The sequence below is a fragment of the Papio anubis genome, chromosome X (assembly GCF_008728515.1).
Source record: "Papio anubis isolate 15944 chromosome X, Panubis1.0, whole genome shotgun sequence".
Taxonomy (NCBI): domain Eukaryota; kingdom Metazoa; phylum Chordata; class Mammalia; order Primates; family Cercopithecidae; genus Papio; species Papio anubis.
This window is the reverse complement of record NC_044996.1, coordinates 94,691,309-94,716,646: the sequence shown is the minus strand read 5'-3', so window position 1 is coordinate 94,716,646 and position 25,338 is coordinate 94,691,309.

The window sequence follows — 25,338 nt, the reverse complement described above, 5'->3', positions numbered from 1 at the left end:
TGATTAAAGTACCTTTGGAGTAAGATTTGAAATTGAGAAGTGTGTGTCCTTCAAGTTTGTTCTTCATTTTTAAGATCCTTTTGGGTATTCAAGTTTCATTAATATTGAATATCAAGGACTTGGATATTCAAGTCCACAGGGACTTTAGAATCAGCTTGTCAGTCTCTGCAAAATCCCAGCTGGAATTTGGTATGTATTGTGTCGAATCTGTAGATAAATTTGGGAAGTATTGGCATCTAAAAATACTGTCTCACAATCCACAAACATGGAATGTCATTTCATTTATTTAGGTTTTATTTAATATCTTTCAATTAAGTTTTGTGGTTTTCAGTGTGTAAACCTTGCACTTCTCATGCTACATTTATTCTTAAGTATTTTATTCTTTGTGAGTCTATTATATATGGAATTGTCTTTTATTATTATTTTCAAACTTTTCATTCCTACTTGATGGAAAAACAACCATTATATTTTTGTGTATTGACCTCCTATCCTGCAATCTTGCTGAACTCTTTTATTGGCTCTAATAGTTTTTGTGTGAATTTTTTAGTATTATTTCTATAAAATGTCATGTCATCTGCATTTATGTATAATTATAATTATGTAATTTATACGTGTAGATACCTTTTCTCCATGCCTAATTTCTCTGGTTAGAACCTCCAGTAAACAGAATAGGAGTCACAAGGGCAGACATCCTTGTCACATTCTTCATCTTAGGGGAAGGTTTTCAGTCTTTTTGCAAAAACATGTTGTTTTCTGTGAGTTTTTCACAGGTGACCAGAGAACATACTTTATATGATTGCAGTATTTTTTATATTATTGGGACTTGTTTTGTTGTCTAACATATGGTCTATCCTGGAGAATGTTCCCTGTGTACGTGAGAACAATGTGTATTCTTCTGTATTTGAGTAGAGTATTTCATAGATGTCTGTTAGATCTAGTTTGTTTTTTTAGTGTTATTCATAACTTCTATTTCCTCATTGATCTTCCATCTAGTTGTTCTATTCATTATTGAAAGTAGAGTATTAAAGTATTCACTATTATTTTTAAACTGTATTTATCTCTTAAATTCTGTCAGTTTTTCTTCATGTATTCTGGGACTCGGCTATATGATGCTTATATGCTTGTAATTGTTATAGCTTCTTGATAAATTGATAATTTTATCTTTATAAAATGTTTTTCATTGTTGTTAGTAACATTTTTGTTTTAAAGTCAGTTTGATCTTTTATTAGCATAGTCACTCCAGTTCCCTTTGGCTGCTATTGGAATGGTATATCTTTTTCCATCCTTTTAGTATCCACTTCATTTTGTCTTTGAAGAACTTGAAGAGACGCACCCCCTTTAGGCTTTCTTTAACATCTTTAATATCAAGTTTGTTCTTTATGTTTAATATCCTTTTTGGTATTCAAGGTCCCTTATATATCCATAGGGATTTTAGAATCACCTTGTCAGTCTCTGCAAAATCCCAGCTGAAATTTGATATGAATTTGACAGAATAAAGTGTGTCTCTTATAGATGGAATATAATTGGAAAATATTTTTAAGTCATTCTGCCAGCTCTGCCTGTAATTGGAGTGCTTAATTCATTTGTATTGCATGTAATTTCTGATAAAGTAAAATTTATGTCTGCTTCTTTTGCCATTTTTTAATATCTTATGTTTTTATTTCCCTTTATTCCTCCATTACTGACTTCTTTTGTGTTAGATATTTTCTAACTCACCATTTAAATTCACTTGTCATTTGTTTTACTATATTTTAAAACTTAATTTCTTAGTAATTGCTCTGATAATTAAAATTAACAACTCAATTTATAGCATTGTAGTTTGTTAATATCAGTAAAATTACAGTGGTTTACAAGGACATTTTTTCTATATTGCTCCATTCTCTTCATCCTCCTTTGGTCTGTTATTATCATTCAAATTACATCTTAACAAACTGTATGCAGATCAACACAGGTTTATAATTATTGCTCTTTGCAGTTGTCTTTCAAATAAGATAGGAGAAAGGAGAATTACAATAAAAATATATTTATACTGTGTTTTATACTATACTACATAAATTTCTTTTATTATTCTTGTAGGTTAAGTTTGTTAGCAACATTTCTTCCCATTTTTCTTTATATGAGAGTGTCTTAATTTCTCCTTTATTTTTCAAGGATAGTTTTGCTGGCTATAGGATTCTTGTTTGATAGTATTTTTCTTTCAGAACTTTTAATATGTCATTAAAAGTGACATACGTTATGACATACTAAAAGTCTATTCTCCATGGTTTGTGGTAAGAAATCAGCTAGTATTTTCATTGAGGATTCCTTGTACATGATGTGTTGCTACTCTCTTGCTGCTTTCAAGAGCCTGTTTTTGTCTTTGACTTTCAACAGTTTCATTGTCTTTGACATTTCAACTAGTAGATATCTTTGATTGATCCTACTTGGAGGTTTTTGAGCTTCATAGATGTGTAGGTTGATTTTTTTCATCAAATTTGGGAAGTTTTTGGCAATTTTTTCTTCAAATGTTGTTTCTGTCCCTGTGTTTCTCTGCTATGGTTTTTCAATTAAGCTGATGTTGACATGCTGGATAGTGTAGAGGGTTCTGGTCATTTTTTTCTCATTCTGATTTTTTTCCTTTCTGTTTCTTGGACTGGATAATTTCAAGTTTGCTGATTCTTCTGCCTGCCCAAATCTGCTGTTGTACTTCTCTAGTAAATTTTTAAATTTTAGTTACTGTAATTTTCAACTCCAGAATTTATATTTGTTATTTTTAAATATAATTTCTATATCTTTATTGATAGTGATTATTTGGTAATAAATCATTCATATACTTTCCTTTGGTTTTTACAGACATGGTTTCCTTTACTTATTGGAAAATATTTATAATAGCATATTTGGAGTGTCTGTCTAATGTGACCAACATCTGGACTTTAGGGATAGTCACTATTGGCTACCTTTTTTCCTGTGTATGGGTGATACTTTTACATTTCTTTGCATGTCTCGTAATTTTTTGTTGAAAACTGCACCTTTAACATTATATAACGTGGAAATATTGGGAATAGGTCATATTAAAACACCACAAAATGTACTATTATTGAGATTCTGTTATTTTTCCTGAATAAATACTCTCCAGATTGCTGCAAGCTTTTGGTTTATTCCAACATTCTGAAAATACTAATCATGATACTTTTTGTTGGTGTTCTCATTGCTTTTATAAAGGAGAAATTTTTTCAGAGGTCTTTACTCTGCGAATTTCAGCGACATTTTTGGAATCTGGTGTTTTTCCTAAGTGAAACATGATGGAGGATAATTTCTAGCATCCCAAGTTAACCAACGTATTACGCAGGCTCAGAAATGGTAAGTGAAAACAGAATTTGGGGTTAATGAGTTTTTAGAAAATGTTAGTTCATATTTATAAAGAGGCTCACAAACAGAGGCAGCCTCTTTTTTGGTACTTGATAATATTTCACCTGAAAGTGCTAATGGAACTCTTATCGCAAAGGACAGCATCCTAAATGAGCTATATTCCTGATACAAGAGGCTTATGTTCTGGACACTTTTGAGACAGAAATCTGCTGCCAGCTAACTGCAGGAATTCTTCTAGAAATTCTGAAAAATCCTAAGCCATACCATTTGGATTTTCCAACAGATTCAATAAAATTGTCTATGAATATTACACTTCCTAAAATATCCATTTCTCCACTGCTAGTACCACTTGCCACAGAATATCTGTGAATAATGTATTCAATGATTTATACCCTAATATTATAATTTATATTAGCATAAAACACCTAACAAATGAGTTCAAAATCTTGGTTGTGTTTCCAATATGGAAAACACAGAAAAGGCATAAATTCTCATAAACTCGAATAGAGTCCTGCACTAATGGTCATAGCATCCTGTATTCCCCATATCAGAAAGCACTCATCACAGTTTGTTATAGTATCTTGCGAGCCCCATGATGGCTGGGTCTATGTCTGTTTCACTCAGTCCGGTTTCCATAGAGCCTCTTATATATTGTTGTAAAGAGAGACACCATCACAGTTGCATAACTCAGCTGTTAGGATGAAGGTAATAGCAGTCATAGCAGATGGAAAAACTTTGTCAACATCAATTTTCTTTTCATCTACCACAAGTAAAGCTGAATGAAAAAGCACAACTTTTTTTTTTTTTTTTTTTGACTTGGAATGTCACTGGATTGAATGTGGTGAAGGCTCTGTTTTAATGTCCCAAATATAACCAAGATTTCATTCAGGCTCAGAAAATAAAATACTATCTGTAAGTGGAATTTGGGAACAGAGCATTTCTGGGAAGGGTTCTCTTGTTGCAAAAGACATACATATAGGAAGGGACAACCCCTGTTTTCCTGCTCAAGGAAACAGACCCAGATAGGATTATTAATTACATGAGATTCAAAGCTCTCATGGCACTCTGTACTTCCTCTACCACAACCCTAGTCTTCCTGTGTTGTAAACAAGCAGTTCTTTGTCTGAATCACCATTAGTCCCAGACCTGCCAAAGGTCAAGGAATATGTTTCCTTCACCATTGTATCCCCAGCTCTGAGTACAGTGCTTGGTACATGGCGTGTATAAAATGAACAGAGTATGTCTAGAAAGACAATGGATAATGAGGTGGTGTGGGCTGTGGTGGGAAATATGGAAATAAAATACACTGGAATAAAGAAATTGAAACATAAATTAGGAAGTGGAAGAAAGAGGTATTAGTTTGGATGATTCCTAAGGTATTAACTTTTGTCATTGGGTACCATAACAGGCCTGGGGGCAAAGGGGATAAAATGGCAGATATTTCCTGACCAAAGAAGAAAAGTACAGTGGACTAGAAACCAGACACTTGTGTTCTTTTTCACCTTGCACCCTGTTCTACCTAATATCCTTGCTATCAGAACTGTCTGAAACATACTTTTCCGCTAACGAAGTGGAGATAATATGCTGAGTTAGATGTGTGTATGTGAAATGGCTTTCTAAACACTAGAGTTGTATTCAATCATGACAATGGCTACATTTGAATTTTGGCTCTAAAAGCAAGACCATCATAATAATACTAATTGCGTCCTTTTGATATTTTAGTACTATGCTTGGTGCTTTAATGCTTTATCTCATTTAATTTTCTCAAGAACGTATGAGTTATGATTTTTAGAATGTAGAAAGTCACATAGCAATAGGTGCACATGTGTGATTCAAACAAAAGTCCTAACATTTCAAAGCCTTTTCCTTCAAAATAAGTGCTTCCAAAAAATGTGGCAGGCAGATAACTTTGGTAATTGAAATGACTTTATTGCAACATAGATAAATTCTTCACTCACAAAATGACAGGAAATCCACCTGTCTTTAATTGTTGAATTAATTAAACTTTTGTTTTGACACTTAGAGAAAAATAAATCCAAAATGATGTGTGGGAGAGTTATTGAAGAATATCATTATGGAATGAATCCCACTACATAACATCAGTTTTATTTATTTCAATGGCATATGTCAAAAATACAAAGAATTAGATAGAATAATACAAGAAAATCCCCCGTACCAACCACCATTCATCACATACATCATTGACTCCTGGTGGCTCTTGTTCCATCAATTAGACTTCTAGATCCTAACTTTCTTCCTTACTGGATAATTCTCAACCCAATAAAAGAGTGTCATATCATTTCATATAATACAATTTTATTAAAAATGGACCTACTCCCCCCAAAAAGAAAGATGTATCAGGTAATTCTTGATTTCTTGTTGTGTTCTGATCACTGGACTAGGAGTCAGAGGTAAAAATGGAGCAAAATTGTGGTGACTGTTCTTAGTGAGCCTTCAGTATGTCAATATGAATCTGCCTAATGATACCGTATACGGCAAAACAAAATCCCACTGGGCTTCCCTAAGTGACTTCAAGTCAAACAAAAACTTTGTCACTTCTTACATTCTTTGTATCACTGGAGGGTAAGTCTGTCTAGCATTCAGATCATGCTTGCTCAAGTGCAAATAAAATGAATAAAACTTACATCCCAGGGTAATAGTGAGCCTAAGTGCTAGAACATAGTAGAAAGATGGTAGCTGCTATTTTACTCAACACTGAACCAAAGGCCTGAACTTCATGGAGCTGATATTCTATTATAAGGATACAAGGAAAGCACAGGTACACAAATAAAAATACAATAAACAAGATCAGGCAACAAATGAAAGTGAACTCTGAGGAATAGAAAACGAATGAGGTGAACCCTACTATTGGCCCAATGTATGGCTTTTAGAGCTTTTCCAGGCCGTGGCAGGGAGGGAAAACCCAGGTGCAGTGCAGCAGATGCCCTGACTTGGGGAGATAGGACTAGATAGGGAAGATCAAATTAGCAAAAGTTCACAGAACAGAGTACCAGAGAAGAGACTGCTGCACACAGAAAGGACTCTGGAGATCTGTGAGGAGTCTCCTTGTAGTATGCAGCAGTACTTACTGTCATGTATGTGTGTGGAAAATAACCCGGGCTAAGGAAAGAATCATCAGCGATTAGAGGGAACACTGCCTGACTCTAACACATGAACATGAATTGTGCCTCTTTCTACCACTCACATAGCAAAACCTAATATTTTCACAAATCAATGGATAAAATATTCAGAAAAGACTAGCAATAGTAGTGGAGAATAATTAGTCCTGCACTAAACACAGCTCTGATCTCTCCTTAAAAAACTTAAAGGCCCCAAAGGATAAAAATATTTCCAAGCATTTTAACTTCATTCCAGAATGAAACTGAAGAATATGCATAAAAATATTAGCATCTGGTACCCAGTAAGGTAAAATTTACAATACTTGGCATTCAATCAAAGTTTACTAGGCATACAAAGAAGTAGGAAATTATAACATAATTGGTTATAACATAATTAATTATTAATCAATTAAAATCAATACACACCTGACACAGATGTTAGAATTATCAAAAAAGACATTTAAAATTATTATAAATGTATTCTAAAGGTTCAAAACGTTAATTAGAAATGTGAAATGTATTTAAAAACACAAATTAAACTTATAGAGATGTAAATCACAATGTCAGAGATAAAAAATATACTGGGGGAAATTAATGGCAAATTAGACATTGTGGAGAAAAATTACTGAACCGGAATTCTTGCAACTATAAAGCATTGAAAATGAAATGCAGAAAAAAGAACTAGGAAGCCAAATGTATATAAAATTGAAGTTCCCCACAAGAAAGGAGAGGGATGGTACAGAGTAAACTACTTGAAGAGATAATGGATTAAATTTTTCTATATATTATGGAAAATACAAACCCACACATCCAAAAAGCCCAGCAAATCCCAAGAACGTGAAAAAATATATATGAAGAAAACTATACCAGAGAGTAGCATGACTAAATTCTTAAAGCCAATGCCAAAGAGAAAACCTTGAAAGTAGCCAGAGGGCAAAAATTATTATGTGTATAGGAACAAAAATTAGAATGACAGATTTTGCTTCAGGAAAAAGGCAAACAAGAAGACAATAAAGCAATAATTATTTAGTATTGAAAGAAAATGAATCAATTTAAAATTCTGTATTCATCTAAAACATATTCCATAAATGAAGGCAAATTAATGACTTTTAAGTCATACAAAATATGAAATAATTCATCACAAGCACTTAGAAATGCTAAGAATCCTTACTAGAAGAACAGAGCTTCAAAATACATGAAGGAAAAACAAATCCACAGATACAGTAAGATATTTCAATACTTTTCTCTCATTAACAAGTAGGCAAAACATCGGTAAAGATTTAGAAGTTGAAGACTCAGACAACTTAACAAACTTGACATAGCATAAAGCACTGCACCTAATAGTAGCAGTACATACATTCTTATACATTCTCATGAAATACTTATGGAACATTTACCATGATTGAATACATTCTGGGCCTTAAACAAGTAGCATTAATTTTAAAATAGATTTAAGTCATACAAAAATATGTTTTCTTATCATAATAAAATTAAATTGGAAATAAATAACAGAATTTATCTGGAAAATCTCAAAATGTTAGAAACTATGTAACAACATCTGAAAAACTACAGATCAAAGAAAAACAGGAAATTAGAGAGTATTTTAAAGTAAATAAAAGGCACAAAATTTGTAAGATGCTGCTAAATCAATACTCAAAAATATATCAGGCTGGGCACCATGGCTCACCCCTGTAATCGCAGCACTTTGGGAGGCTGAGGCGGGTGGATCACGAGGTCAAGAGATCGAGGCCATCCTGGCCAACATGGTGAAACCCCGTCTCTACTAAAAAGTACAAAAACTAGCTGGGTGTGGTGGCACTCGCCTGTAATCCCAGCTACTTGGGAGGCTGAGGCAGGAGAATCACTTGAATCCGGGAGACAGAGGTTGCAGTGAGCCGAGATCGCGCCACTGTACTCCAGCCTGGTGATAGAACGAGGCTCTATCTCAAAAAAAAAAAAAAAAAAATGTATATATATATATATTCTTGCACGCCTCTTTACCGCGCATGGCGGCTGCGCCGGGCTGACCAGTGGTAGGTACCGGAAAACCTGTGGCGAATCAGTGAAGGCTGCGAGAAAAGCAGCTAAAGATATGATCGAAAGGTGAAACCAACCAAATGCTGAGGATTATTTCGAAGATGGCGGCAGGCGACAATTTTTGCTCATCAGGCCGGATCAGGCCAGGCGGAAGACACAAATTACCAATACCAGGACTAAGAGAGATGAGCCCCATCATAAAGGTCATGATGCACAGTCGTAAAAGAAAAAATAAGGCAATATTATAAACAACTTGTGTGTTAATCTATATGGCAACTCACATAAAATGTACATGTTACTTGAAAGATACAGACTACCAAAACACACTCAAGAATAAGTAGATCGCCTGATTAGGATTATATTTGTTTAACAAATTCTATTTGAAAATAAAACCCTTCTTATAAAGAAAACTGTAAGCCCAGGTGACTTAACTGGTGAATTTTGAAAAACATTTTACAAAGAAATAATGCCAAGTATGTACAAATTTCTCCGGAAAATTGAGGAGCGAATACTTCTCAACTATGTGTATGAGATCAGCATACTCTTATACCAAAACAAGGCAAAGACAGTACAAAGACAAAACAAAACTACAAACCAGTATCTGTCATAGATGTTGGTGCAAATGTTCTAACCAAACTTTTTTTTCTTATTTTTTAAATTTTTATTTTATGATTATTGAAAGAATTCTTTTAGATCCATTTATACGTAGATTTTTACAATATATCAGTCTTGTGGAAACATTGAAATAAAAATAAAGAGATAAAAGCAAAATTGTTTAATGCATCCTAAAACTTCACATTCAGATTTTGACATTTCTTAAATCACTTTTTGACTCAAAATTGTCCATGTCCATATTTTTCTACTCAGCTTTGAATTCTGATGCTCATTCTACAAATTTGAATGTGCATTGGTAAGAAAGGACAGACAGCTTTGTCGTGACTGCCTTCTGGCTGACAGCAATTATAAGATCTAAATCTAGTTTTGAGATACTCAGTTGTGAAAAATGTGCAAATCGTGTATGTGTATGTATTTCATTAGAATCAATCAAACAAGAGTGTAGCAAAGAAAACATATATAAGCAGATATATTTGAGAAACATAGACACCAAAATAATAACAGCTAAACTGATACTATTCATAATAATCACAATGATGTATTTTATTTGTGCCATTAATCATTACTAATCAGATGAGATTTTCCAAGCATGCATGCATTTTTGCTAACCAAACTTTTGAGAAAACAAATACAATAATATATAAAATGTATAATATATCATGTCCATGTGGAGTTTATCCTGGAAATGCAAAGATAGTTTGACAATAAGAAAATCAATCAGTGTAATTCACCATACTAACAAATTACAAAAGGAAAATCATATAATAATCTCAATAGATTCAGAAAAAGCATTTGACAAAATCCATTATCCATCATATTAAAAACTCTCAACAAACTAGTGATAAAAGGAAACTTCCCCAAACTGAAAAAGATCATCTGTGAAAAACGCACAGCTAACATCATTTGTAACGATGAAAGACTGAATGCTTTTCCTATAAGATCAGAAGCAAGAAAAGAAACTGACAGAATCTGTGCAAACACTGCTATGAATAATAAGTGAGTTTAGCAAGGCTATGGGATGTAAGACCAATATAAAAATGAAGTGTATTTCTAGATAATGGTAAACTGAAAATCGAATGTTAAAAACGCATAATAGCATCAAAAATATAAAATACTTAGAGTTGAATCTGACAAAAGATGTGCAAGACCTATACACTGAAACCTATAAAAGATTGTAGAGAGATATTAAAGATGTAAATAAATGGTGGAGAGCCATGGTATTCATGAATGAGAAGACTCAGTGTTTCTGAGCTGTTAATTCTTACTAAAATTTTTCCAGCTTTATTGAAGTATTGAAAAATAAAAATTGTGTATGTATGAGGTGTATAATATGATGTTTTGATATAAGTATACATTGTGAAATGATTAACAGAATCAAGCTAACATCCATCACCTTACCCAGTTACCATTTTCTGTGTGTTGGGGGTTGGGGGAGGGTGAGAAAACTTGATATCTCCTCTCTTAGCAAATTTCAAATATATAATACCTTATTATTAACTATAGTCACCATGCTGTACATCAGGTCTCCAGAACTTAGCCACTTTATAATTGCAATTTCGTGCCCTTTGGCCAACATCTCCCCATTTCCCACACATCCTTACCCGTACTAACCACCCTTCTAACCTCAGATTCTATAGGTCTGACTTTTTTAGATTCCATATACAAGTTAGACCATGCAGTGTTTCTCTCTCTGTGTCTGGCTTATTTCATTTACGAAAAGGTTCTCCAGGTTCATTCATAATGTCATAAATGCCAGGACTTTCTTTTTTTAAAAGGCTGGATAATATTCCCTTATATATACATATATACTACAATTCCTTTATTCATTCATCTGTTGGTGGACGGTTTGGTTGTTTCCATATCTTGGTTACTGTGAATAATGCTACAGTGAACACAAGTGCATATATATCTTTGTGATAGTGATTTTATTCCCTTGGGATATATACTTAGAAGTGGGATTGCTAGATTATATGGATTTATTTTTAATTTTTTGAGGAAGCTCCTTACTGTTTTCCACAATGACTGTATCAACTTACATTCCCACTGACAATGTACAAGGGTTCCCTATTCTCCACATCCGTGCTAATATTTGTCTCTTGTATTTTTTATAATAGCCAGTTCTAACAAGTGTGAGGTGATCTCCAATTGCAGTTTGCATTTGTACTTCCCTAGTGAGTAGTGATTTTGAGAACCTTTTCCTGTACCCGTTGGGCATTTGTATGTCTTCTTTGAAAAAAATAGCTATTTGGAATTTTTGCCCATTTTAAATATGGTTATTGGTGAATTGTTTTGCTATTGAGTTGTATGAGTTTCTTATGTATTTTGGAGATTAGCCCCTTATCTAATATATAGATTATAAATATTTTCTCCCAATTCATAGGTTGCCTTTCCATTTTGTTGATTGTTTCCTTTTCCATGCAGAAGCTTTTCATTTAATGTAATCTAATTTATTTATTTTTTCTTTCATTGCCTGTGCTTTGGTATCATATCCAAAAATAATTGTCAAGACCAATGTAAAGAAGTTTTTTCCCTACATTTTTTTCTAGGAGTTTTATGACTTCAGATATTACATTTAAGTCTTTAATCAATTTTGAGTTAATTTTTGTTTATGGTGTAGGACAAGGATCCCATTTCATTCTTTTGCATGTAGATATGTAATTTCTTTAAAATCACGTTTTGAAAAGAGTATCCTTTCCCCATTGTGCTCTTGCCAAATATTAGTTGACCATATTCCTGTGAGTTTATTTCTGGACTCTAAATCCTGTTTCGTTAGTCTCTATATATGTTTTTATGGCAGTACTATACTGTTTTGATTACTATAGCTCTGTAATACAGTTTGAAATTAGGGCATGTAATATGCCCAGCTTTGTTCTTCTTTCTCAAGATTGCTTTGGCTATTTGAGGTATTTTGTGGTTCAATGATTTCATACAAATTTTAGGATTTTTTATATTGTTGTGAAAAATGCCATTGGAATTTTGATAGGGATTGCGTTGAATTTGTAGATCGCTTTGGGTGCTATGCACATTTTAACAATATTAATTTCTCCAATCCAGGAACATGGGATATCTTTTTTATTAACTGTGTATTCTTCAATTTCTTTCATCAATGTCATACCTTTCAGTGTATAGATCTTTCACCTCCTTGATTAAAGTATTCACTAAGTATTTTATTATTTTTGATGCTATTGTAAATGATATTGTTTTTTAAATTTCCTTTTCAGATGTTTATTGTTAGTGTATAGAAAATGCTACTAGTTTTTGTATGTTGACATTGTATCCTGAAACTTTACTGAATTTATTAGTTCTAATAGATTTTTTGGTGAAATATTTAAAGCTATAGACAGAGATTATTTTACTGTTTTCTTCATGATTTCGATCCCTTATATTTCCTTTTCTTGCCTAATTTCTCTGGTTAGGACTTCCAGTACTATGTTGAATAGAAGTGAGAAAAATAGGCACCCTTTTCTTCTTCCTGATCTTAGAGAAAGAGCTTTCAGCTTTTCACTGGTGAGTATGATGTTAGCTGTGTGCTTGTCATAGATGGTCTTTATTATGTTGAGTAAATTTCCATTTATATCTAATTTGTTGGAAATTTTTATTATGAAAATATATTGAATCTTGTCAAATGCTTTTCCTGCATCTATTCATGATTATATAATTTTTATCCATCATTCTGTTAATGTAGTGTATTCCATTTATTTGCATAAGTTGAAACATCCTTGCATCCCAGACATAAATCCTACTTGGTCATGATGTATAATCCTTTAAATGTGCTGTTGAATTCACTTTGCTGAGAATTTTTGCACATATGTTCATCAGGGATATTATCCTATAATTTTCCTATAATCTCCTATCTGGCTTTGGTATGGAGTAATGTTGGTCTTGTAAAATAAGTGGAAGTGTTTCCCCCCCTTCAATTTTTTAGATGAGTTTGAAAAAGATTGGCATTAATTCTTCCTTAGATGTTTGGTAGAATTCACCTTTAAAGCCATCTGATACTGGGCTTTTCTTTGTTGGAAGATTTTCAATTATTGGTTAAATATTTTTACTCATTATTGGTCTGTTAAGACTTTGTTTTCTTCATGATTCAGTAACAGTTGATTGCATGTTTCTAGGAATTTCATTTCTTCTAGGTTTACCAATTTGTTAATATATAATTTTTTACAGTATTACCTTGTGGTCCTTTGTATTGCTATGGTATTAGTTATATATGTCTTCTCTTTCATTTGTAATTTGATTTATTTGAGTCTTCCCTCTTTTTTCCTCAAGTCTAGCTAAAAGGTTTGTCAAGTTTGTTTATCTTTTCAAAAAACCCAGCTCAGTTTTGTTTATCTTTTCTGTTGGTTTTCTAGTCTCTTTTTCATTTATCTTTGCTCTAATTTTTATTTCCTTCCTTCTCTTGAGTTTGGTCTCAGTTTGTTCTTCTTTTTAATAGTTCCTTGAGGTATATAGTTAGGTTCTTTTATTTGAAATATTCTTCTTTCTTAATTTAGGCATTCCCTCTTAGAACTGCTTTTGCTATGTCCCATACATGTTGTATGGGACATATTACATGTTGTAATAAATTTTCTTTGTTCAAACATCCTTTTTGATTTCTTCTTTGACCCATTGGTTGTTCCAGAGTATTTTGTTTGATTTCCATGTATTTGTGAATTTCCAAAATTACTTCTGTTATTGATCTCTGGTTTTATAGCTGTGGTCAGAAAAGGTATTTGAGAGGATTTAAATCTTCTCAAATGTGTTAAGACTTGTTTTATGGCTGACCATATGGTCTATCCTGAAGAACTGGCCATGTGCACTTCAGAAGAATGTATATTCCTCTGTTGTTTGATGGAATGTCTATTTATGTCTACTCAGTCCATTTGGTCTATATCATCATTCAAATACACTGTTTCCTTACTGGTTTTTCTGTCCAGATAGTCTATCCATTGTTGAAAGTGGGTATTAAAGTACCCTACTACTATTTTACTGCTGTCTACTTCTCCCTTTAGTTCTGTCAATATTTGCCTATGTATTTAGGAGCTCCAATATTGGGTGCATGTATATTTAAAATTATTATATTCTCTTAATTCATTGGCCACTTTATATACTGACCTTTTTCTCTCTTATGACAGATTTTGACTGAATGTCTATTTTATCTCTTATAAGATAATCATCCCTGCTTTCTTTTGGTTACCATTTATATGAAATATCTTTTTCCATACTTTCACTTTTGGACTATGTGTATCCTAAAGGCTAAAGTGAGTCTCTCGTGGGCAGCATATTGCCGGATCTTGTTTTTTGTATTTGTTCAGCCAACTTGTGTCTTTTGATTGGATAATTCATTTATTTTTAAAGTAATTTTTGAGATAGGAGGGACTTCAAGATAGCTGACTAGGGGCATTTTGTACTCACCTACTCCACTAAGAAGTATCAAAACAGTAACTAGATGTATTAGTCTGTTCTCATGCTGCTATTAAAGACATACTTGAGACTGGGTAATTTATAAAGGAAAGAAGTTTAACAGACTCACAGTTCCACATGGCTGGGGAGGCCTCACAATCAAGGCTGTAGGCGAATAAGAAGCAAAGCCATGTTTTACATGGTGGGGGGCAAGAGAGCATGTGCAGGGAAACTCCCATTTATAAAACCATCAGAACTCGTGAGACTTATTCACTACCAGGAGATCAGTATGGAGGAAACTGCCCCTCTACCCCGTGATTAAATTATCTCCACCTGGCACTGCCCCTCACATGTGAGGATTATTACAATTCAAGGTGAGATCTTTGCTGGGGACAAAGCCAAACCATTTCACTAGATAATCACACTTCAAATACATCACCCAAAAGAGAACACTGTAATTCAATTTAAAAAAGTAACAGGAAATACCTAAAATAAGGAAGGAGAAGGAAGCAAGGCAGCCTGCTTGGCTGGGATAAGCTGGTAGCCAAGAGAAAGTCCCCAATCCTCACCTATCAATAACAATTTTGAATGTAAATAGATTTCCACCATGAACTCCTGTAATCCTAGTCATGAGAGAGCCCTAGATGCTTGCAGGCCCTGAAACTAACATAAGGAGTTGCCAGGCGATTGTGTAATGGCACTGCTCTGTGGAGGGAGCACCCGCTGGATCCCACACACTTCCTGAGACCTAAACAGCTACAGAAAAGTGCCATTTTTAGAGTCCTGTCCCCAACAGACTGCACAACATACTGAGGTCCAATAGTGTTGGGGATGAAATGCAAGAGAACAGCAGGTTGCTGCTCCTGGAGCTGAGGCATGAGTGGTACAGATGCCATAACAGGGACTGAGGCATGACAGTCATGCACATTCCCTACCTGCTGGTGGGGCTCTACCCCAGCCTGGCCACTGCTACCCCCTCAGCATTCTGCTGGTGGCCTAGGTATAGCCCAGCCCCTATCTACTATGGCTGGCACCTGTACATAGCAAAGAGGACAAGCCCTCCCAAACCAGAGCACACAGTCCAGGGCCAGGGGATTACCCAGCCCCATCCACCATCATCAGCACCTGAACACTTCCCAGTTGGGCCTATCTGCTGAGCTACTACACCTAAGCTGACACATACCTGCTTATGCCACCTGTGGGTCTGAAGACTTGCCCATCCAGTCAATCACAACCACAACCAACACCAACATGCACAAACTAGCTCATAGAGGGTTGTCCTGCCACTGTCACTGCCATCACCTATACCATACCAACTGCCCAGGGACTCAAGAACCCACCCACCCACCCTGCCTACAACTGCCACTATCTCCATCCAAGTAAGCCACCTGGAAGCCCAAGAATGGCCCTGCCTGGACCCACTAACACCACTGCCAGGGTACTCTGCCCTGGTGCCCAAAGACAGGGTGCTCAGCTCACTGCTACCACCACTAGGGCCTGAAGACTGACCTATGTGGCATCCCAGTCCCATAGCCTCCACTAATAACTTCACCCTAAGCCACCAAAAAAAAAAAAAAAAAATTCACAGACACCTTTAATGCTATTTATGTCTACTCAGTCCATTTGACTTGACAACTGAAGAAATCATGTAGAATCTACACTACTGCATACACTCACAATCAAAGCCAATGTGCCCTACGTACCTGACACCACAAATACATACTTAAGAAAATGTTTTCCCTATGAAAACAAATTCATAAAATGGGAAAAAGTGACTGTTACACCATATGTGCAGATAACAACATAAGGACACATGAAACACAAAAAAGCAAGGAAATATGGCATCTCCAAAGGAACACAATGATTCTTCAATGACAGATCCCAATCAAAAAGAAATTCACAACCATTGATGTAGTTTGCATGTTTGTTCCTTCTAATTCTCATGTTAAAATGTGATCTTCAATGGTGGAGGTGGGGCCCAGTGGGAGGAGTTTGGGTCATAGGGATGGATCCCTCTTGAATGGCTTGGTGTCTTCCCTGTGGTAGTGAGTGAGTTCTCACTATATTAGTAATCATGAGATCTGATTGATTAAAATAACCTGACATCTCTCTTCCTCCCTCTCTCACCATGTGATATACTAGCTCCTCTTCACCTTCACCATGGGTGAAAGCTTCCTGAGGCTTCTCTAGACATTGAGCAGATGCTGGTGCCATGCTTGTACAGTCTACAGAAACATTAGTCAAATAAATCTCTTTTTACATTTTAAATTGGCCAGGCTTAGGTATTCCTAAGGCTTGTCGTGAGGCCTCAGGAAGGGAAGGGGAGCCGGCATGTTACACAGCGAGAGAAGGAGCAAGATAGAGATGGAGGGGTGCCATGTTCTTTTAAACAATCAGCTCTTGCATGAAATAATAGAGCAAGAACTCACTCAGTACCATACGGATGGCACCAAGACATTAATGAGGGATCTAGTTCCATGACACAAACACCTTTCACTAGGCCCCACCTCCACTTTGAGGATCATGTTTCAATATGAGATTTGGAGCAGATGAACATCCAAACTGTATCAATAATATTCCATTGTGTATATATGCAATATTTTATGTATTCACTTATCTGTTGATGGACACCTAATATGATTCCATAGCTTGGCTATTATGAATACAGCTGCAATAAGTATGGTGGTGCAGGTATCCCTATAATATACTGATTTCCTTTTTTTTTTTTTTTTTTTTCCAGAAACACCCAGTAGGGGGATTGCTTGATCATATGGTAGTTGTATTTATTTATTTATTTTTTTGAGAAAATCCCCATACCATTTTCCATGATGGTTGTACTAATTTACATTCCCACTGACAGTGTATAATAAGTCCCTTATAAATTCTTGCCAGCATTTATTTTTTGTCATTTTGATATAGCCATTCTAACTGGGGTGAGATGATATATCATTATGGTTTTGATTTGCATTTTCCTCATGTGGAGCATTTTTCACATATTTATTAGCCATTTCTAGTCTTTTGAGAAATGGCTGTCCAGTTTCTTTGCCCACTTTTTAAGTGGATTATTTGTTTGTTTGCAAATGTGGATTACAAATAATCCACAATAATAAGTGGATTATTTGTGGAGTTCCTTCTATATCTTGGATATTAGTCCCTTATCAGAGGAATCATTTGCAAATATTTTCTCCCATTGCATAACTTGTCTCCTCACTGTGTTTAATTTTTTTCCTTTCCTGTGCAGAAGCTTTTTTTTCACTTAATATAACCCTATTTGTCTATTTTTATTTTAGTAGACTCTGCTTTTTAAGTCTTAGCCATAAAATCTTTACCTAACCAATGTCTTTAAGTGTTTCCCACATGTTTTCTCCTAGTAGTTTTATAGTTTTGCGTATTGAATTTAAGTTTGAATTCATTTTGAGTTGAGTTGATATTTGTACATGGTGAGAGAAAGAAGCCTAGTTTCATTCTTCCATTTATTGAGTAGTATGCCCTTTCCCCAATGTGTATTCTTGACACCTTCATCAAAAGTCAGTTATCTGTAAATACATAAATTTATTTCTGGTTTCTCGAATTCCTGACCTCAGGTGATCCACCTGGCTCAGCCTCCCAAAGTGCTGAGATTATAGGCATGAGCCACCATGCCCAGCCTCATTTCTGGTTTCTCTATTCTGTTCCACTGGTCCATATGTCTGTTTTTATACCAATACCATGCTGTTTTGGTAACTATAACTTTGTAGCATGTTTTGAATTCGGGTAGTGTAATGGCTCCAGATGTGTTCTTTTCATTTAAGATTGTTTTGGCTATTTAGGTGATTTTGTGGTTCCATATCAATTTTATGATTTTTTTATTTCTGTGAGGAATGTCATTGGTATTTTGATAAGGATTGCATTGAATGTGTAGATTTCTTTGGGGAGTGTGGTCATTTTAACTATATTAATTATTGTGATTCATGAGCATGGAATGTCCTTCCATTTGTTTGGTCCTCTTTAATTTGTCTCATGTTTTGTAGTTTTCATTGTAGAGCTCTTTGACTTCATTGGTTAGGTTTATTCCTAGGTACATTTTTTGTACCTATTGTAAATCAAATTGGTTTCTTGATTTCTTTTTCAATCAGTTTGTTATTGCTGTGTAGAAACATTACTACGGCTGGGCATGGTAGCTCATGCCTGTAGTTCTAGCACTTTGGGAGGCCAAGGTGGATCACCTGAGCCCCAGAGTTCAAGACCAGCATGGGCAACATAAGTGAGACTCGGTCTCTTAAACAAATTAAAAAAAAAAAACACTACTGATTTTCGTATATTGATTTTCTATCCTGCAATTTTACTGAATTCATTTATCATTTCCAAGAAGGTTTTGGTGAAATCTCTAGGTTCCCCTATGTATAAGATCACGTCATCTGTAACCAGGGACAATGGAACTTCTGCTTTTCCAAATTGGATGCCTTTTATTTCATCCTCCTGCCTAATTTCTGGGACTTCCAGTACTATGTTGAATAAGAGTGGTGAACATGTTCATCATTGTGTTGTTCTAGTTCTTAATTCTGCAAGCTTTTTCCCATAAGTGTGATGTTACTTGTGGGTTTGTCATATTGGTCTTTGTTATGCTGAAGTGTTTCTTATATGCCTATTGAGAGTTTTTATTATGATGGAATGTTGGATTTTATCATATGCTTTTACTTGCATCTATTGAGACTATCATTTGAGTTTTGTCCTTCATTCTGTTGATATGATGTATCATGTTTATTAATTTGAGTACATTGAGTCATCCTTGCATTCTTGGAATAAATCCCACCTTATCATGATGTTATTTTGTTGTGCTGTTGGATTTGGTTTGCTAGTATTGTGTTGAGAATTTTTGTATATATGTTCATCACAAACACTGACCTGTAGTTTTTTTTGTTGTGTCCTTGTGTAGTTTGGTATTATGGTAATGCTGGCCTCACAGAGTGCATTAGGAAGAATTTCCTTCTCTTTAAATTTTCAGAAGAGTTTGAGAATTGGTGTTACTTCCTCTTTAAAAGTTTGGTAGAATTTAGCAGTAAAGTCATTCGGTCTTGGACTTTTCTATATTGGCAGTCTTTTATTACTGATTTCATTGTGTTTCTCATTATTGCCCTGTTCAGGTTTTCTGTCTCTTTCTGGTTCAATCTTGGTAGTTTATATGTGTCCAGGAATTTATTCACTTCTTTCAGGTTTTCCAATATTTTTAGCATATAATTGTTCATAATAGTCTAATTATCCTTTGAATGTCTGTGGTATCAACTGTAATTTCTCATTTTTATTTAGTATTTTATTTATTTGGGTCATGTCTCTTTTCCTCGGTTTGTGTCACTGACACTTTATCAATTTTTTTTTATCTTTCCAAAAAGTCAACTTTTCATTTTGCTGATCTTTTATACTTTTTCTTTAGGCACTATTTTGTTTAGTTCTGCTCTGATCCTTACTTTTTTGCATTCTACTAATGTTTAGATTGGTTTGTTCTTGCTTTTTTGGTTTCTTGAGATTCCTTATTAGGTTGTTTATTTGAAATCATTCTATTTTTGATGTAGGCATTTATTGCTATAAACATCCCTCTTACCACAGCTTTTTCTGTATGCCATAGGTTTTGGTATGTTTTGTTTCTATTTTAATTTGTTTTTTTAAAAAATTTCTTGATTTCTTTCTTAATTTCTTAATTGACCCAGGTCATTCTGGAGCATGTTTAATTTTCATGTATTTGTCCAGTTTCCAAAGTTCCTCTTATTATTGATTTCTAGTTTTATTTCACTGTGGTCCGAGAAGACACTTGATATAATTTCAAATTTTTAAAATTTGTTGAGACTTCTTTTGTGTCCTAACATATGATCTATCCCAAAGTGTTCCATATGCTTATGAGAAGAATGAGTATCTGCATCTTTTGGATGAAATGTTTTGTAGATGTTCATTTTGTATATGGTGCAGATTAAGTCCAATATTTCTGTGTTGATTTTCTGCCTAAATGATCTCTCCAAATCTGAAAGTCAGGTGTTGAAATCTCCACCGATTATTGTATTGGAGTCTCTCTGTCTCTTTAGCTCTATTAATATTTGCTTTATATATCTGGGTGCTCCAGTGTTGGGTGCACATATATTTAGAATTGTTATATCCTCTTGTTGAATTATTCCCTTTTTCATTATATAATGACCTTCCTTGTCTCTTTTTATGTTTTTTTTTTTGACTTAGTGTGTATTTTGTCTTATATAACTATAGCTACTTATGCAAGTTTTTGGTTTTCGTTTGTGTGGTGTATTTTTGTCATTCATTCACTTTCAGTTTGTGTGTGCCTTTACAGGTGAAGTGAGTTACTTGTAGACAGCATGTAGTTGGGACTTGTGTTGTGATTTCTCACTGAGATCATGAATTGTTTTCCTGATTTATTTGTATTGTTTATTTGTGTTCTCTTGCATCTTACTGAGTTTAAGATCATTTATTTTTATTTCTTTTTCAGGCATTTTATAGATTCTTTTTCTTTTGGACTTGATGCTGGAGAATTATTGTGTTCCTTTGGAGATGTCATATTTCATTGAATTTTATGTTTCTTGCATGGTTACATTAATAGCTTGCATGTCTGGTGTAAGAGTCACTTTTTTCCACTTTATGAATTGGCTTTTTTAGGGAAAATATTTCCTTTACATGTATCTATAGTGTTGATTTGGTACAGTGATTTGGCTTTGATTCTTGGTACACACGGTACTGTAGTATCCATGTGATTCTTCAGCTGTAATCAATATCAGTGGTATCTGTGGATTCTTTAATGGCTTAGGCTGCAGTTGTTAGTGGAGGATGTAGTAAGGCTTTTATGTGTATGTCAACACCACTGGGCTGGTCCTCAAGCATAAGTGGTGGTGGTGGTGGGCTGGGTGTGCTAGTACTCAGGGCCCTAATCAGTGCATGTGGGCACCAGTAGTGGTTGTGGGAAGCCCAGGTGAGCTGGCCCCCAGATCTCCAAGCTTTATACTTGGGCATTGGCAATAGCAGTTGCAGGTTAAGCAGGTGGGTCTTCTGGTTTCTGGGCCACATGTGTGGTGCCACCTGTGATAGTAGTGTGAGTAGGCCAGTCCTTGGGCCCCAAGTCAATGCATACAGGGACCAGTGGTAGCTGTGGTGGGCCAGGTGAGCTGGTCCCCAGTTTCCTGAATGGTGCATGTAGGTGGTGGTTATGGCAGTAATCTGGGTGGGCTTGTTCATGGACTCCTAGGAGTCCCATGTACATACCAGCAGCAGCAATGGTGTTAGGTGCACAGGCAACAGTGGTGGCAAGCAGGGTAGGCCTGTCTTCAAACCCTTGTTTGGCTCATGGAGGAGGCAGAAGTGACAGCAGGCAAGGCAAGCCATTGATTAATCTGGTGGAGGGCTGGGCTCTCAAAATTGCACTTTGTTGCAGTTGCTTGGGTCTCAGGGTATGTGTAAGACCCAGTGTGATTTCCCTTCCTGGAACAATGCACTCTGGAACATGGGCTCCAAGAAACTCCCTCTACGAGGCTGAGGGCCTGTGAGGGCTGAGGGGCTCTTCTGTGGCTAAAATTGCTGATGTCTGCAGTAGGAAAATAAACTACTGGGGATCTCTCACTTACCTTTTCTTTGCAATGAGGAGTCCCTCCTGTCTCTGAGCCAATCTTGTCTTGGCTGGCTGCTTCACTTCTTTCTCATTCCATGCCTTGGAAAGTTCCTGTCACTTCTCTGCTTAATTACAGTGTTCTCTCTTAGATGTCCTATTTGACACGTGATTATCTACTAGCTGTTTTGGTCCTTTGTGGAGGAGGAGAGTGCTGGGCACCTTTTACTCAACCATTTTCCACATATGGGTACTATGCTACACATTCTTGCTCCTACCATGAAGGTATTCTTTCATACAGGCACGGTTCTAGCCACCCTTGCCCACAACTAACTTCTCAATGCCACCAGATGTAGTCTCATGGTTCAACTCCATCGTTAGTCTCTGTCATATGTTTAAATTTTTAAAATTAAGTTCTATTAAACCACTCATCTTTCATAGACAGGAGTTCCATAGATACCTATATAATGCAGTCTTCCCTACGTGTAGTGCTGGAACCTATATTTGGATTTGGAATATATATTCTTATAGGGACAATAGTTACATTATGGTTTTTCCCATAGTTGTCATATGTTCTCTCTCTCTCTCGCTCTCTCTCTCTCTGTGTGTGTGTGTGTGTGTGTGTGTGTGTGTGTGTGTGTGTGTGTTGTGCCCCTATCCCCCCCATTCAAGTGACTCTAGATGGACTTAGGCAATTGTCCGTGTTCTAGTAGACAAACTGATATAGCTTCTTCACCACCTACAGTATTTCAGAGACCCATTTCCTACTCCACCTCCAACTCTTAGACCCTGCATTCTACCCCCAATTGTTTCTGAAATACTTTCTTATTGCTACTGTAACTTTACATTTCTGGAGGTCATGAGTCAGAAGTGATCTTACTGGACAAAAATTAATGCATCAGCAAAGATGTGTTCTTTATGGAGGTTCTAGGGGAGAATTCACTCCCTTTTTCATTTTCTAGAGTCATCCTGCATTCCTTGGCTCATGGCCCATTCTCTATATGTAAAGGCAGCAGCATGTCATCTTCAAGTCTATCTCTTCTCTGACCTCTGCTTCTGTGGTCTCCCTCTCTGACCCTCCTTATTCCCTCTTATAGGAACCCATGTGATTACATTGGACCTACCTGGATAATTCATCTCAACAGCCTCAACTTAGTCACACCTCCAAAGTCTCTTTTGCCATGTAAAGTACATATTCACAGATTCCAGGGATTAGGATGTGGGCACTTTTGGGGGAGGGACATTATTCAGCCTACCACAAAGATTCATATCTGTCCTACATGCAAAATATATTCACTCCATACCAAGTTCTCCAAAAGTCTGAACCAAAATCTTATGCATCAACTCAAAATCTTATGGCAATATGGGCTTTTTCTATTATGGTGCTCAAAATTCTTCCATCCTCTATCTGTTGCCTAATTTGAAAGCCACTTCCACATTTGTTGTATTTATTACAGCAACACCCCACTTCTATTACTAAAATCAGTATTAATTTCCTATTGTGTTGTAACGAATAATCACAAATTTAGGGATTAAAACAACACACTTATTTTCTTATATTTCTGGGAGTCAGGAGTCACACATGGTCTTACTAGGCAAAAGTCAAGGTGTAGGTAAGGCTGCATTCCTTCTGGAGGCTCTAGGGAAAGATGTAATCCCTTGACTTTTCCATCTTTTAGAGGCAACCTGTATTATTTTTAGCTTGTAGGCCCTTCCTCTATATTCAAAGCCAACAGATTAGTATCTTCAAATTGGTCTCTTCTTTGATTTCTGCTACCATGGTCTTCTTCTCTGACTCCAAATATTAATAACCCTGCCTTCCTCTTGTGATTACACTGGGACTACCTGGATAACCCAGAATAACCTCCCAATCTCAAGATCTTTAACTTAATCACAATGTAAAGTCCCTGTTGCCATATAAGGAAATATGTTCACAGATTCTCAGGGTTAGGACATGGATATCTTTGAGGGTTAATCATTCAGCCTACTGCAGTCCTGAGTTACATTCTCCCATCTTTATGTCCTGAGTCTTCAAACTGATCATTAGCAGAACTATTTGGAATCAATACAGCATTGCTGTTGAACACTGCACCTCAGATTCTCCTAATATTCATGCTCTGCGGCAAGTAGTATAATCTGCAAAAATCCACTGAATCCTTCCCAGACTCAGCTGTGGCTTCCAATACCCTAGCCTGTTCTGATGTCTAGAAAGGGAGTTTGAAGAGGGTTGGTGGTAGGTAAAATAATTAGGCTAGGGATCCCTTCCTAAGAAAGCAAACATTTCTGAGAAGCATAGGGATGAGAGCACAGATGATAGTCACCCCACACTGAGAGAATTAAGGAACTCTTTAATGGAGACAAAGATTACAGGCTACAAGAGGAATGAAATATTGAAACAAAGAAGGGGCAGAGAGAGGAAATAAATTCTGGGAAGAGAGAACAGAATGTGAAGAGATGCAGAGATGAAAGAGTGTGGCTGGTTCAGGAATCCTACAAATTATTTCAGTATGGCTGAAGGGAGAAAAAGTAAGATAGGTTGGAATGAGATGGAAAATAATGGGATAGCATCCACTGGTCTAACTGGAATGGAGAGAAAGACAGGAAGAATGTCAAATATGTAATACATATTGGGCAATATGCTAGTTGATATATATACATTTTCTTGACTAAACATTCACCATTAACCTGAGTGAGCATTTTTACAGAATTACAAAAGTGGATGGTGTTAGGTAGCAGACTTGAAATTCCAATCTAGCTCTGCTTAATATCAAAGACCACGGTCTTTTCACAGTTAGTCTGTCCAAAATGTGGTATGCAAACCATGGATGGAACCTAAGAAATTGTTGTGGCACACAGACGTTTTTGTTGCTGTTATTTTTTTAATTGTAATATATTTGTTTGTTATTTTTAAAGTAAGATTTCATCTACATGTAGGCCTTTTTGGGGAAATAAACAAGAGCATTTCCGAGCATATCCCAAGGGGAAAATGCCATAAATTCCCCCTGTAAACATTACTCTTCTTTTTCTGATGTTTCTCAGTAGGCAGCAGCTACCTATCAGAATCCTCCATGCCTTGACATTCCATGCCCCTAGAAAGCAGCTCCAAGTCTCTCCTCTCTCCTCACCACTTACTAAATGTGTTTTCCTCATTTTACTAATGTCTCTGTGCCTCAGTTTCCTCATCTATACATTGAACATAATGATAGGAACTACTACATGGATTGTGATTATGACTAAATGAGTTAAAGCTCATAGAACAGTGCT